Source organism: Arachis stenosperma, chromosome 4 (assembly GCF_014773155.1).
Source record: "Arachis stenosperma cultivar V10309 chromosome 4, arast.V10309.gnm1.PFL2, whole genome shotgun sequence".
Lineage (NCBI taxonomy): Eukaryota > Viridiplantae > Streptophyta > Magnoliopsida > Fabales > Fabaceae > Arachis > Arachis stenosperma.
In genome coordinates this window covers 127819962-127831836 of record NC_080380.1, presented here as the reverse complement: position 1 = coordinate 127831836, position 11875 = coordinate 127819962, and the positions used below count along the sequence as shown (strand labels likewise).

The 11875-nt window shown below is 39.3% G+C and overlaps 1 non-coding gene across 1 annotated transcript; it reads left to right on the top strand.

Moving 5' to 3' along the window:
- The first annotated feature begins 3110 nt into the window (after window positions 1–3110).
- LOC130978677 (small nucleolar RNA R71) lies at window positions 3111–3218 on the top strand. The gene has a single exon (XR_009086296.1). It is a non-coding gene; the product is annotated as a small nucleolar RNA R71 (small nucleolar RNA).
- The last annotated feature ends 8657 nt before the right edge of the window (window positions 3219–11875 follow it).

Sequence of the window (11875 nt, the reverse complement as noted above, 5' to 3'; positions counted from 1 at the left end):
TGCCTTCTTAATTGAACCGGCTTCCCTCTTGAATCTCTCTTCCATTGGGCGCCCTCTTCACAGATGTCAGTGAGGACTTGGTCCAACCTTTGATCAAAGTTGACCCTTCTAGTGTAAGGATGTTCATCTCCTTGCATCATAGGCAAGTTGAATGCCAACCTCACATTTTCCGGACTAAAATCCAAGTATTTCCCCCGAACCATAGTAAGCCAATTCTTTGGATTCGGGTTCACTCTTTGATCATGGTTCTTGGTGATCCATGCATTGGCATAGAACTCTTGAACCATTAAGATTCCGACTTGTTGAATGGGGTTGGTAAGAACTTCCCAACCTCTTCTTCGGATCCCATGTCGGATCTCCGGATATTCACTCTTTTTGAGTGAAAAAGGGACCTCGGGGATCACCTTCTTCAAGGCCACAACTTCATAGAAGTGGTCTTGATGCACCCTTGAGATGAATCTCTCCATCTTCCATGACTCGGAGGTGGAAGCTTTTGCCTTCCTTTTCCTCTTTCTAGAGGTTTCTCCGGCCTTGGATGCCATAAATGGTTATGGAAAAACAAAAAGCAACGCTTTTACCACACCAAACTTAAAAGGTTTGCTCGTCCTCGAGCAAAAGAAGAAAGAAGAGAGTAGAAGAAGAAGAAATGAGGAAAAAGTGAATGGCTTTTGTGTTCGGCCAAAGAGGGGGAGAAGTGGTGTTTAGGTTGTGTGAAAATGAAGGTGTGAAGAAGGGTTTATATAGGAGATGGGGGGCTCATGGTTCGGCCATTATGGGTGGGTTTGGGAGGGAAAGTGGTTTGAATTTGAATGGTGAGGTAGGTGGGGTTTTATGAAGGATTGATGTGAGTGGTAAAGAGAAAGATGGGATTTGATAGGTGAAGGGTTTTTGGGGAAGAGGTGTTGAGGTGATTTGTGAATGGGTGAAGAAGAAGAGAGAGGGTGGTGGGGTTGGTGGGGATCCTGTGGGGTCCACAGATCCTGAGGTGTCAAGGAAAAGTCATCCCTGCACCAAATGGCATGCAAAATCACGTTTTGAGCCAATTCTGGCGTTAAACGCCGGGCTGGTGCCCCTTTCTGGCGTTTAACGCCAGGTTCTTGCCCTTTCCTGGCGTTTAACGCCAGTCTGGTGCCCCTTTCTGGCGTTAAACGCCCAGAATGGTGCCAGACTGGGCGTTAAACGCCCAACTGCTAGCCTCACTGGCGTTTAAACGCCAGCAAGTTCTCCTCCAGGGTGTGCTGTTTTTCCTTCTGTTTTTCTTTCTGTTTTTGCTTTTTCAATTGATTTTGTGACTTCTCATGATCATCAACCTACAGAAAACATAAAATAACAAAGGAAAATAGATTAAATATAACATTGGGTTGCCTCCCAACAAGCGCTTCTTTAATGTCAGTAGCTTGACAGTGGGCTCTCATGGAGCCTCACAAATGCTCAGAGCAATGTTGGAACCTCCCAACACCAAACTTAGAGTTTGAATGTGGGGGTTCAACACCAAACTTAGAGTTTGGTTGTGGCCTCCCAACACCAAACTTAGAGTTTGACTGTGGGGGCTCTGTTTGTCTCTGATTTGAGAGAAGCTCTTCATGCTTTCTCTCCATGGTGACAGAGGGATATCCTTGAGCCTTAAACACAAAGGATTCTTCATTCACTTGAATGATCAGTTCACCTCCATCAACATCAATCACAGCCTTTGCTGTGGCTAGGAAGGGTCTGCCAAGGATGATAGATTCATCCATGCACTTCCCAGTCTCTAGGACTATAAAATCAGCAGGGATGTAATGGTCTTCAATCTTTACCAAAACATCCTCTACAAGTCCATAAGCTTGTTTTCTTGAATTGTCTGCCATCTCTAGTGAGATTCTTGCAGCTTGTACCTCAAAGATCCCTAGCTTCTCCATTACAGAGAGAGGCATGAGGTTTACACTTGACCCTAAGTCACACAGAGCCTTCTTGAAGGTCATGGTGCCTATGGTACAAGGTATTGAGAACTTCCCAGGGTCTTGTCTCTTTTGAGGTAATTTCTGCCTACACAAGTCATCCAGTTCTTTGGTGAGTAAAGGGGGTTCATCCTCCCAAGTCTCATTTCCAAATAACTTGTCATTTAGCTTCATGATTGCTCCAAGGTATTTGGTAACTTGCTCTTCAGTGACATACTCATCCTCTTCAGAGGAGGAATACTCATCAGAGCTCATGAATGGCAGAAGTAAGTCCAATGGAATCTCTATGGTCTCATTTTGAGCCTCAGATTCCCATGGTTCCTCATTAGGGAACTCATTGGAGGTCAGTGCACGCCCATTGAGGTCTTCCTCAGTGGCGTTCACTTCCTCTCCTTCCTCTCCAAATTCGACCATGTTGATGGCCTTGCACTCTCCTTTTGGTTTTTCTTCTGTATTGCTTGGAAGAGTACTAGGAGGGAGTTCAGTAATTTTCTTGCTCAGCTGTCCCACTTGTGCCTCCAAATTCCTAATGGAGAACCTTGTTTCAGTCATGAAACTTTGAGTAGTTTTGATTAGATCAGAGACCATGGTTGCTAAGTCAGAGTTGCTCTGCTTAGAATTCTCTGTCTGTTGCTGAGAAGATGATGGAAAAGGCTTGCCATTGCTAAACCTGTTTCTTCCACCATTATTGTTGTTGAAACCTTGTTGAGGTCTCTGTTGATCCTTCCATGAGAAATTTGGGTGATTTCTCCATGAAGAATTATAGGTGTTTCCATAGGGTTCTCCTAGGTAATTCACCTCTTCCATTGAAGGGTTCTCAGGATCATAAGCTTCTTCTTCAGATGAAGCATCCTTAGTACTGCTTGGTGCATTTTGCATTCCAGACAGACTTTGAGAAATCAAATTGACTTGTTGAGTCAATATTTTTTTCTGAGCCAATATTGCATTCAGAGTATCAATCTCAAGAACTCCTTTCTTCTGATTAGTCCCATTGTTCACAGGATTCCTTTCAGAAGTGTACATAAATTGGTTATTTGCAACCATTTCAATTAGCTCTTGAGCTTCTGTAGGCGTCTTCTTCAGATGAAGAGATCCTCCAGCAGAGCTATCCAAAGACATCTTGGATAGTTCAGAGAGACCATCATAGAAAATACCTATGATGCTCCATTCAGAAAGCATGTCAGAAGGACATTTTCTGATTAATTGTTTGTATCTTTCCCAAGCTTCATAGAGGGATTCTCCATCCTTCTGTCTGAAGGTTTGGACTTCCACTCTAAGCTTACTCAATTTTTGAGGTGGAAAGAACTTTGCCAAGAAGGCATTGACTAGCTTTTCCCATGAGTCCAGGCTTTCTTTAGGTTGTGAGTCCAACCATGTTCTAGCTCTGTCTCTTACAGCAAACGGGAATAGCATAAGTCTGTAGACCTCAGGGTCAACCCCATTAGTCTTGACAGTGTCACAGATTTGCAAGAATTCAGCTAAGAACTGATGAGGATCTTCCAATGGAAGTCCATGGAACTTGCAATTCTGTTGCATTAGAGAAACTAATTGAGGCTTAAGCTCAAAGTTGTTTGCTCCAATGGCAGGGATAGAGATGCTTCTCCCATAGAAGTCGGGAGTAGGTGCAGTAAAGTCACCCAGCACCTTCCTTGCATTGTTTGCATTGTTGTTGTTTTCGGCTGCCATGGGTTCTTCTTCTTTGAAGAATTCTGTTAGGTCCTCTACAGAGAGTTGTGCCTTAGCTTCTCTTAGCTTTCACTTCAAGGTCCTTTCAGGTTCAGGGTCAGCTTCAACAAGAATGCCTTTGTCTTTGTTCCTGCTCATATGAAAGAGAAGAGAACAAGAAAATATGGAATCCTCTATGTCACAGTATAGAGATTCCTTGAGGTGTCAGAAGAAAAGAAAAATAGAAGGCAGAAGTAGAAAATTCGAACTTATCAAAGAAGATGGAGTTCGAATTTTGCATTAAGGAATAGTGTTAATCCATAGATAGAAGGATGTGAGAAGAAGGGAAGTAATTTTCGAAAATTAAGTGAAAGATTTTGAAAACATTTTGAAAAACTTTTATTGATTTTCGAAAACCAAGGGTGGGAAAGAAATCAAGTAATTTTTGAAAGAGATTTTGAAATTAGAAGTTTAAAAGATGTGATTGAAAACTAGTTTGAAAAAGATATGATTGAAAAGTTATGTTTTAAAAAAATATGATTGAAAAGATATGATTTGAAAAACAATTTTAAAAAGATTTGATTTTAAAAATTAATGACTTGCCTAACAAGAAAAGATATGATTCAAACATTAAACCTTTCTCAACAGAAAATGCAACATACTTAAAATGTTCAATCAAACCATTAATTGTTAGCAAGTATCTTTGAAAAAGGAAAGAAATTGATTTTGAAAAAGATTTGATTGAAAAGATATGATTTGAAAAAGATTTGATTTTGAAAAACTTTGAAAACTTGAAAAAAATCTGAATTAAAAACAGAATCTTCCCTCTTGTGCCATCCTGGCGTTAAACGCCCAGAATGGTGCACATTCTGGCGTTTAACGCCCAATGCACTACCTTTTTGGGCGTTAAACGCCCAACCAGGTACCCTGGCTGGCGTTTAAACGCCAGTCTGTCCTTCTTCACTGGGCGTTTTGAACGCCCAGCTTTTTCTGTGTAATTCCTCTGCTGTATGTTCTGAATCTTCAATTCTCTGTATTATTGACTTGAAAAGACACAAATTAAAAATATTTTTGGATTTTTAATAATGAAGAATAATCAAAATGCAACTAAAATCAAATAACAATGCATGCAAGACACCAAACTTAGCAGTTTGTATACTACTGACACTAACAAAATGAGAATGCATATGAGAAACAACAAAACACTCAAGTCAAGAGAATTCAAAGATCAGAGCAATGAAATCATCAAGAACAACTTGAAGATTAATGAAGACACATGAATGCAAGAAGAATAGAAACATGCAATTGACACTAAACTTAAAATGAGACTCTATACTCAAACAAGAAATATTTTTTTGGTTTTATGATTTTGTAATTTTTTTGGTTTTTTTTTCGAAAATTATATGGAAATAGAAAATAAAGGTTTCAGAATTCTTAGTTTGGATTCCAGGAATCATTGCAATGCTTAGTCTAAGACTCCGGTCCAGGAATTAGACATGGCTTCACAGCCAGCCAAGCTTTCAAAGAAAGCTTCGGTCCAAAACACTAGACATGGCCAATGGCCAGCCAAGCCTTAGCAGATCATTGCTCCAATAGCAAGATTGATAGAAATCAACAAGCTCTTGTGATGATCAGTTGAAACCTCGGTCCAATAAGATTAGACATGGCTTCACAGCCAGCCAGACTTCAACAGATCATCATGAAACTCTAGAATTCATTCTTAAGAACTCTGAAAAAAAATACCTAATCTAAGCAACAAGATGAACCGTCAGTTGTCCATACACGAAACAATCCCCGACAACGGCGCCAAAAACTTGGTGCACGAAATCGTGATCACTACAACTTCGCACAACTAACCAGCAAGTGCACTGGGTCGTCCAAGTAATAAACCTTACGCGAGTAAGGGTCGATCCCATGGAGATTGTTGGTATGAAGCAAGCTATGGTCACCTTGTAAATCTTAGTCAGGCAGACTCAAATGGGTATAGATGATGAATAAAACATAAAGATAAAGATAGAGATACTTATGTATATCATTGGTGAGAGCTTCAGATAAGCGTATCAAGATGCTTGTCCCTTCCGTGTCTCTGCTTTCCTACTGTCTTCATCCAATCCTTCTTACTCCTTTCCATGGCAAGCTTATGCAAGGGTTTCACCGTTGTCAGTGGCTACCTCCCATCCTCTCAGTGGAAATGTTCAACGCACCCTGTCACGGCACGGCTATCCATCTGTCGGTTCTCGATCAGGCCGGAATAGAATCCAGTGATTCTTTTGCGTCTGTCACTAACGTCCCGCCCTCAGGAGTTTGAAGCACGTCACAGTCATTCAATCATTGAATCCTACTCAGAATACCACAGACAAGGTTAGACCTTCCGGATTCTCTTGAATGCCGCCATCAGTTCTTGCCTATACCACGAAGACTCTGATCTCACGGAATGGCTGGCTCGTTTGTCAGGCAAGCACTCGGTTGTCAGGCGATCAACCATGCATCGTGTATCAGGAATCCAAGAGATATTCACCCAATCTAAGGTAGAACGGAGGTGGTTGTCAATCACACGTTCATAGGTGAGAATGATGATGAGTGTCACGGATCATCACATTCATCAAGTTGAAGAACAAGTGATATCTTGGAACAAGGACAAGCGGAATTGAATAGAAGAACAATAGTAATTGCATTAATACTTGAGGTACAGCAGAGCTCCACACCTTAATCTATGGTGTGTAGAAACTCCACCGTTGAAAATACATAAGAACAAGGTCTAGGCATGGCCGAATGGCCAGCCTCCCAATGATCAAAAGATCTAAAGATCAAAAGATTCCAAAGATTAGAAGATGAAAATACAATAGTAAAAGGTCCTATTTATAGAGAACTAGTAGCTTAAGAATTACAAAGGTGAGTAAAAGACATAAAAATCCACTTCCGGGCCCACTTGGTGTGTGCTTGGGCTGAGCATTGAAGCATTTTCGTGTAGAGACTCTTCTTGGAGTTAAACGCCAGCTTTTATGCCAGTTTGGGCGTTTAACTCCCACTTTGGTGCCAGTTCCGGCGTTTAACGCTGGGAATTCTGAAGGTGACTTTGAACGCCGGTTTGGGCCATCAAATCTTGGGCAAAGTATAGACTATCATATATTGCTGGAAAGCCCAGGATGTCTACTTTCCAACGCCGTTGAGAGCGCGCCAATTGGGCTTCTGTAGCTCCAGAAAATCCACTTCGAGTGCAGGGAGGTCAGAATCCAACAGCATCTGCAGTCCTTTTCAGTCTCTGAATCAGATTTTTGCTCAGGTCCCTCAATTTCAGCCAGAAAATACCTGAAATCACAGAAAAACACACAAACTCATAGTAAAGTCCAAAAAAGTGAATTTTAATTAAAAACTAATAAAAATATACTAAAAACTAACCAAATCATACTAAAAACATACTAAAAACAATGCAAAAAAGCGTACAAATTATCCGCTCATCATAATTCAAAATCCCAAATGTATGCTCTTGAATATTCATGCCATATATATCAGTTATATATCCTAATTAACATGTACAAACACCCAGAGTATGCCTAGAAGCATAGTCAGTCCATCCCTCAGGCTCTACAGGAACGAACTATTCTGATACCATAATGTAACACCCTACCACACAGAGCTTTACACCTAGGATGTAAAATAGAGGTGGCGAGGCGCTACGACCTCTAAAAATAAAATATAAATATACATAATATAATTGCAAAGAAGGTTTATCTAGGAGCCTTTGAAAGAAAGTTTAAAGCAAAACGTTAAACAGAAAAGCGCATCAGTCACGTAAGCGATAAACGTAATGAAGATGGATAAGAGTAAAATAAGCATGAAAGTATATATACAAAAGAGTTCCAAGATACAGATAGCAAAGCTTCTGACCCGGCTTGCAAAGTTAAAACCAGACAGAGCATATATACATATATACACATCAGAATCCCAAAAGACCCACAAGATAGCCTACAGAACCTATTTCTCCAAATACAACCTCTAAGAGGGATAAAACATAACATACATATGTAGTGAAGATAAAAGTATATATACACACACACATACGCGCACACACACACACACACACACACACACACACACACACACACACACACACACACACACACACACACACACACACACATATATATATACATCATAACCAAACTAAAGTCCCAAAAGTACAAAAGAATCTTCGCTTTCAGAAGCTCCCAGAATGCTTCAGCAAGGTGCCACCTAACCTGCATCTAAAAACCATAAATATCCGTATGGAATAAGAAACGGGGGTTCTCAGTATGATAAAGGTGCCATATACATAAGATATAAGGTCCTGGAAAAGTCAGAGGCAATTCTAAAACGCCGACACTTAGATTATAAAGCTTAAAGAACTAAAGTAGAAATCATAAACCAGGGTGGTCCTCTAAGAGTTTCTATTTCAACTAAAACTTAAACTTAACCCTCAATCCTCCTCCTATCCTCCAATCCTCTAAAACCAGAGAACCGCACAGACAACCAAGCATACAATAACAAACACAGGTAGAATACAAGTATTGCAGATAGCAAATATAACAATTAACATGGTAAATTCACTTAGGCACTCCCAAATAATGGATAAACAAGTAATTCAAACAACATGCATATGATGCATGCTTGTCCTATGGTTGATGAGTCTCATTTGTCAGTTATCAAGTCAATCCGACAAGTCCGGCTGCTAAACCCTGGACTATCCTCCGACACGCATCCCAATAGTATATGCATAGATTTTTTTCTCTTTTAATTATAATTGCTCAATTCAAGTTAACCTTCACGGGAATTTATAAGTGCCCGGTCACCTCTTACGTCGTACGGTCAACATAGTATCAAATCTCAACTTGAAACACGTGGTGGCAAGCTACGGTACTTTACCTAGGGACACTCGTATCTCAGATAATATAAGTGCATAAGCCTTATTTCATTCATATTCATTCATAATAATTTTATAATCATTCATTATAGCCATAACTTTACTTATATATCATATATTTGTACTTTTATACATAGTTTATCATAACCCGGAGCAAGTGGGACGAACCACATTCTTGCATCTACCCGGGGAGCCTCTATACTAACCAACCTGGAGCAAGTGGGGCGAAACCACAACCCTTGCGTCTACCCAAGAGGTATGTTCTCATATGGCCATGAGGAACAAAGGAGGGAATCCTAACCTCCCACTATCTCGCTAGGGCGATTTTACAATACCAGGAGAAACAAAGAAGGGGATCCTCACCTTCCACCATCTCCTGGGGTCGCACTTTCAAGAAAGAGTGCTCAGATGTAACTTTTATTCCTTTCTTTAATCAGCCTTATAATTAAGAAGTGCATATATATACAACTGATTGAGCACGGATACCGTCGATAAGGAATTTCATAAGATGTTTTTCACGTTGCAAGTATAGTCCTCAACCGACAAATAGTCCGCGAATCAAATTTAGAAGGAGTTGGTTGTCACAAGTTCAACCCCAATAAAAGTAACCGAAGTATTCAAATCTTGGATCGTCTCACAAGGAATGGGCAAACATGTGCTTCAACATTGGTTAGAATTCCGGGGTTGCAAGTCATGAGCAAGAAATTAAACTAGGAATCTTAATAAGCAAGTAATCTTGGAATGCAAGAAACTAATTCAATTGACTAAAGCAATATTTAAATAATTCCAAACTAGTAAAATAACATCCAATGTAATTCTATTCTAAACTAAACAAGTAACTATAACTAAGACAAAGCAATCAAGATTTTTGAGTTTTCAAATAAGAATGATAAAAGCAACTCTTGGCTAGACATGGGAATTGGGGTCACTATCCTTGTCTAATAACCATATCTTGACAATTATGAGAAACCAAACTCATTAAGTCTACTTTTATACTTGAAGTATGTTAAATGGTTTGGTCAACATCAACCCATAAGGTCCAACCTAACTACTAATTAACTTAGTAGTAGGCTAGTGTCAATGGCTATTAAATTGACCACTAAGGGTTCCCGAATCATCAAATCCATTAGACCCAATGACTCAAGTTTACCCAATTCCCTTGGCCTAGGTCAAGAGTAAAGAGAACTACTCCATAATCAAAGGAAACATTTCATCAAACACATGGTGAGCATTAATAAAAGACCTATTCAAATTGTAATTAAATTGGAACTAACAAATACCCACTAACAATCATCAACATACAATCACTCAAACAACACAATTAATCATGGAAATCATCAATGCAACAATAACAAATCAAGATCTACAAGATTCATGAAATGGGTATAAAATGACAAACAACAAGGAAACATAAAACTAACACAAGATCTAAACAAAAATATACTAGAGAATTCAAATTAAACAATTAAAACTAGTAATTAACAAGATCCAATTCAGAATTCAATAAGGGAATATCAAATTAAAGCTAGATCTAGAGAGGAACAAGGGTTTCTCTCTCTAGAAGAACAAGAATCAAAAACTAGCTAAAAATTATGTCTTAGTGTCAAAATGATTGATCCCCCCTTTTTCCCTAGCATCCTTAGGTCTTTTCCATGCAGAACCAGCTTGAATTTAGGCCTCTTGAGCCTCAAAAATCACCAGGCACGATTTTCTTTAATGAGGTCACGTGCAGCTTTCCCCGCGTGCGTGCTATGCGTGCGTGCGCGCCGATTGCTTTTGTGATCCATGCGTGCGCGCCTTGTATGCGTGCGCGTCGGTAGAATTTTTCTAAGCTGCGCGGATGCGTCCATCCTTGTGCGCCGCTTCCAGCTATCCACATCTACGCGTGCGCATGAGGTGCGCGTGTGCTCCCATGCTGGAATTCCCAAGATCCAAATCTTCATGTTCTTTCCTCTTATGCATGCTTTGTTTCTCTCTTCTAGGCCATTCTTGCCCTATAAATCTTGAAATCACTCAACAAATATATCATGGCATTAAATGGCAATAAAAGAGGATCAAAATATAGCAATTCTAAGGCAAAATAAGCATGTTTTTCATCATGGAGCAATATTAGGAAGGGAACACAAAACCATGCAATTCTTGTGGGTAAGTGTGAAAAATATTGACAGAAACTCCCAAATTAAGCATAAGATAAACCACAAAATTGGAGTTTATCAAATCTCCCCACACTTAAACCAAGCATGTCCTCATGCTTAAAATAAAAGACCAAAGATCATGGCAAGAAAGGGTCTATGAAATGCAAATTTCCTAAATGAATACATGCAATTAAAGTAAAATCATCTATTTACTTAGTCAAGGGTAAATCTATCCTCCAAGAACACATATGAGCATACGGGGGTGAAAATGATATGTAGTTCATAAATCCTACCAAATCGAACATTATTATGAAGTGCATATAACTTGCTAGATGAACGCTTGTGAAAGCCGGGAACAAGGAGTTGAGCATCGAACCCTCACCGGAAGTATATCCGCTCTATTCGCTCGAGTGTATAGGGTTCGTCACTCAATCCTCTCCTAATCATGCTTTCGAAGATTTGTCTTTCATCTAACAATCAACAATTAATTAATGCATGCATACAAGTATCATGAGGTCTTATTCATGGGTTGTTACAGGGCTAGGTGAAGGTAGGGATGCATATGGTCAAGTGAGCTTAAAATTTGAATCCTTGATTAACGTAAGATCCCACTAGACACATAGAACAACCTATACAACTATAACATAATACCTAGCTGCCCTTGCATTTCACTTTTTTGCATACTCATGCATTCTTTTCAATTCACATTCCATATGCATTGTTATTATTACTTTGTCTTGGGGCATTTTTGTCCCCTTTTATTGCTTTCTCTCCTTTTTTTTTTTGGTCCCCTTTTTTTCTTGGGGTTTCATGTATAAGACTTTCAATGCATATGGTTAAATCATTCAATACATGAGTATGTTCCCAAACCCTAGAATTTTCAATTATGAATACAATATACATCTTTACATCTACCCAAATTTCCAAATACACCCACCTATTTGAATGATACACGCCTCCACTTACCTAAGCTAATCAAGGATCCAAATCTAGGAAAATTCATTATTTTTCGCTTAGGGTTGTTGATGTGCTCTTTTTAAGAACAAAGAGGGTTTATCATAGGCTCAAAATTGGTTAGCAATGGTAGATAAAAGGGTTAAAATCGTTTGGGAAAAGTGACTATTAAAATGATGGCCTCAATCATGTAAATGCATTCATACACAAAGTAATGAACATATAGAATCAGACAAAGTAAGGATTACAATCATAGAGAGAGAATAATGCACACAAGAATGGGA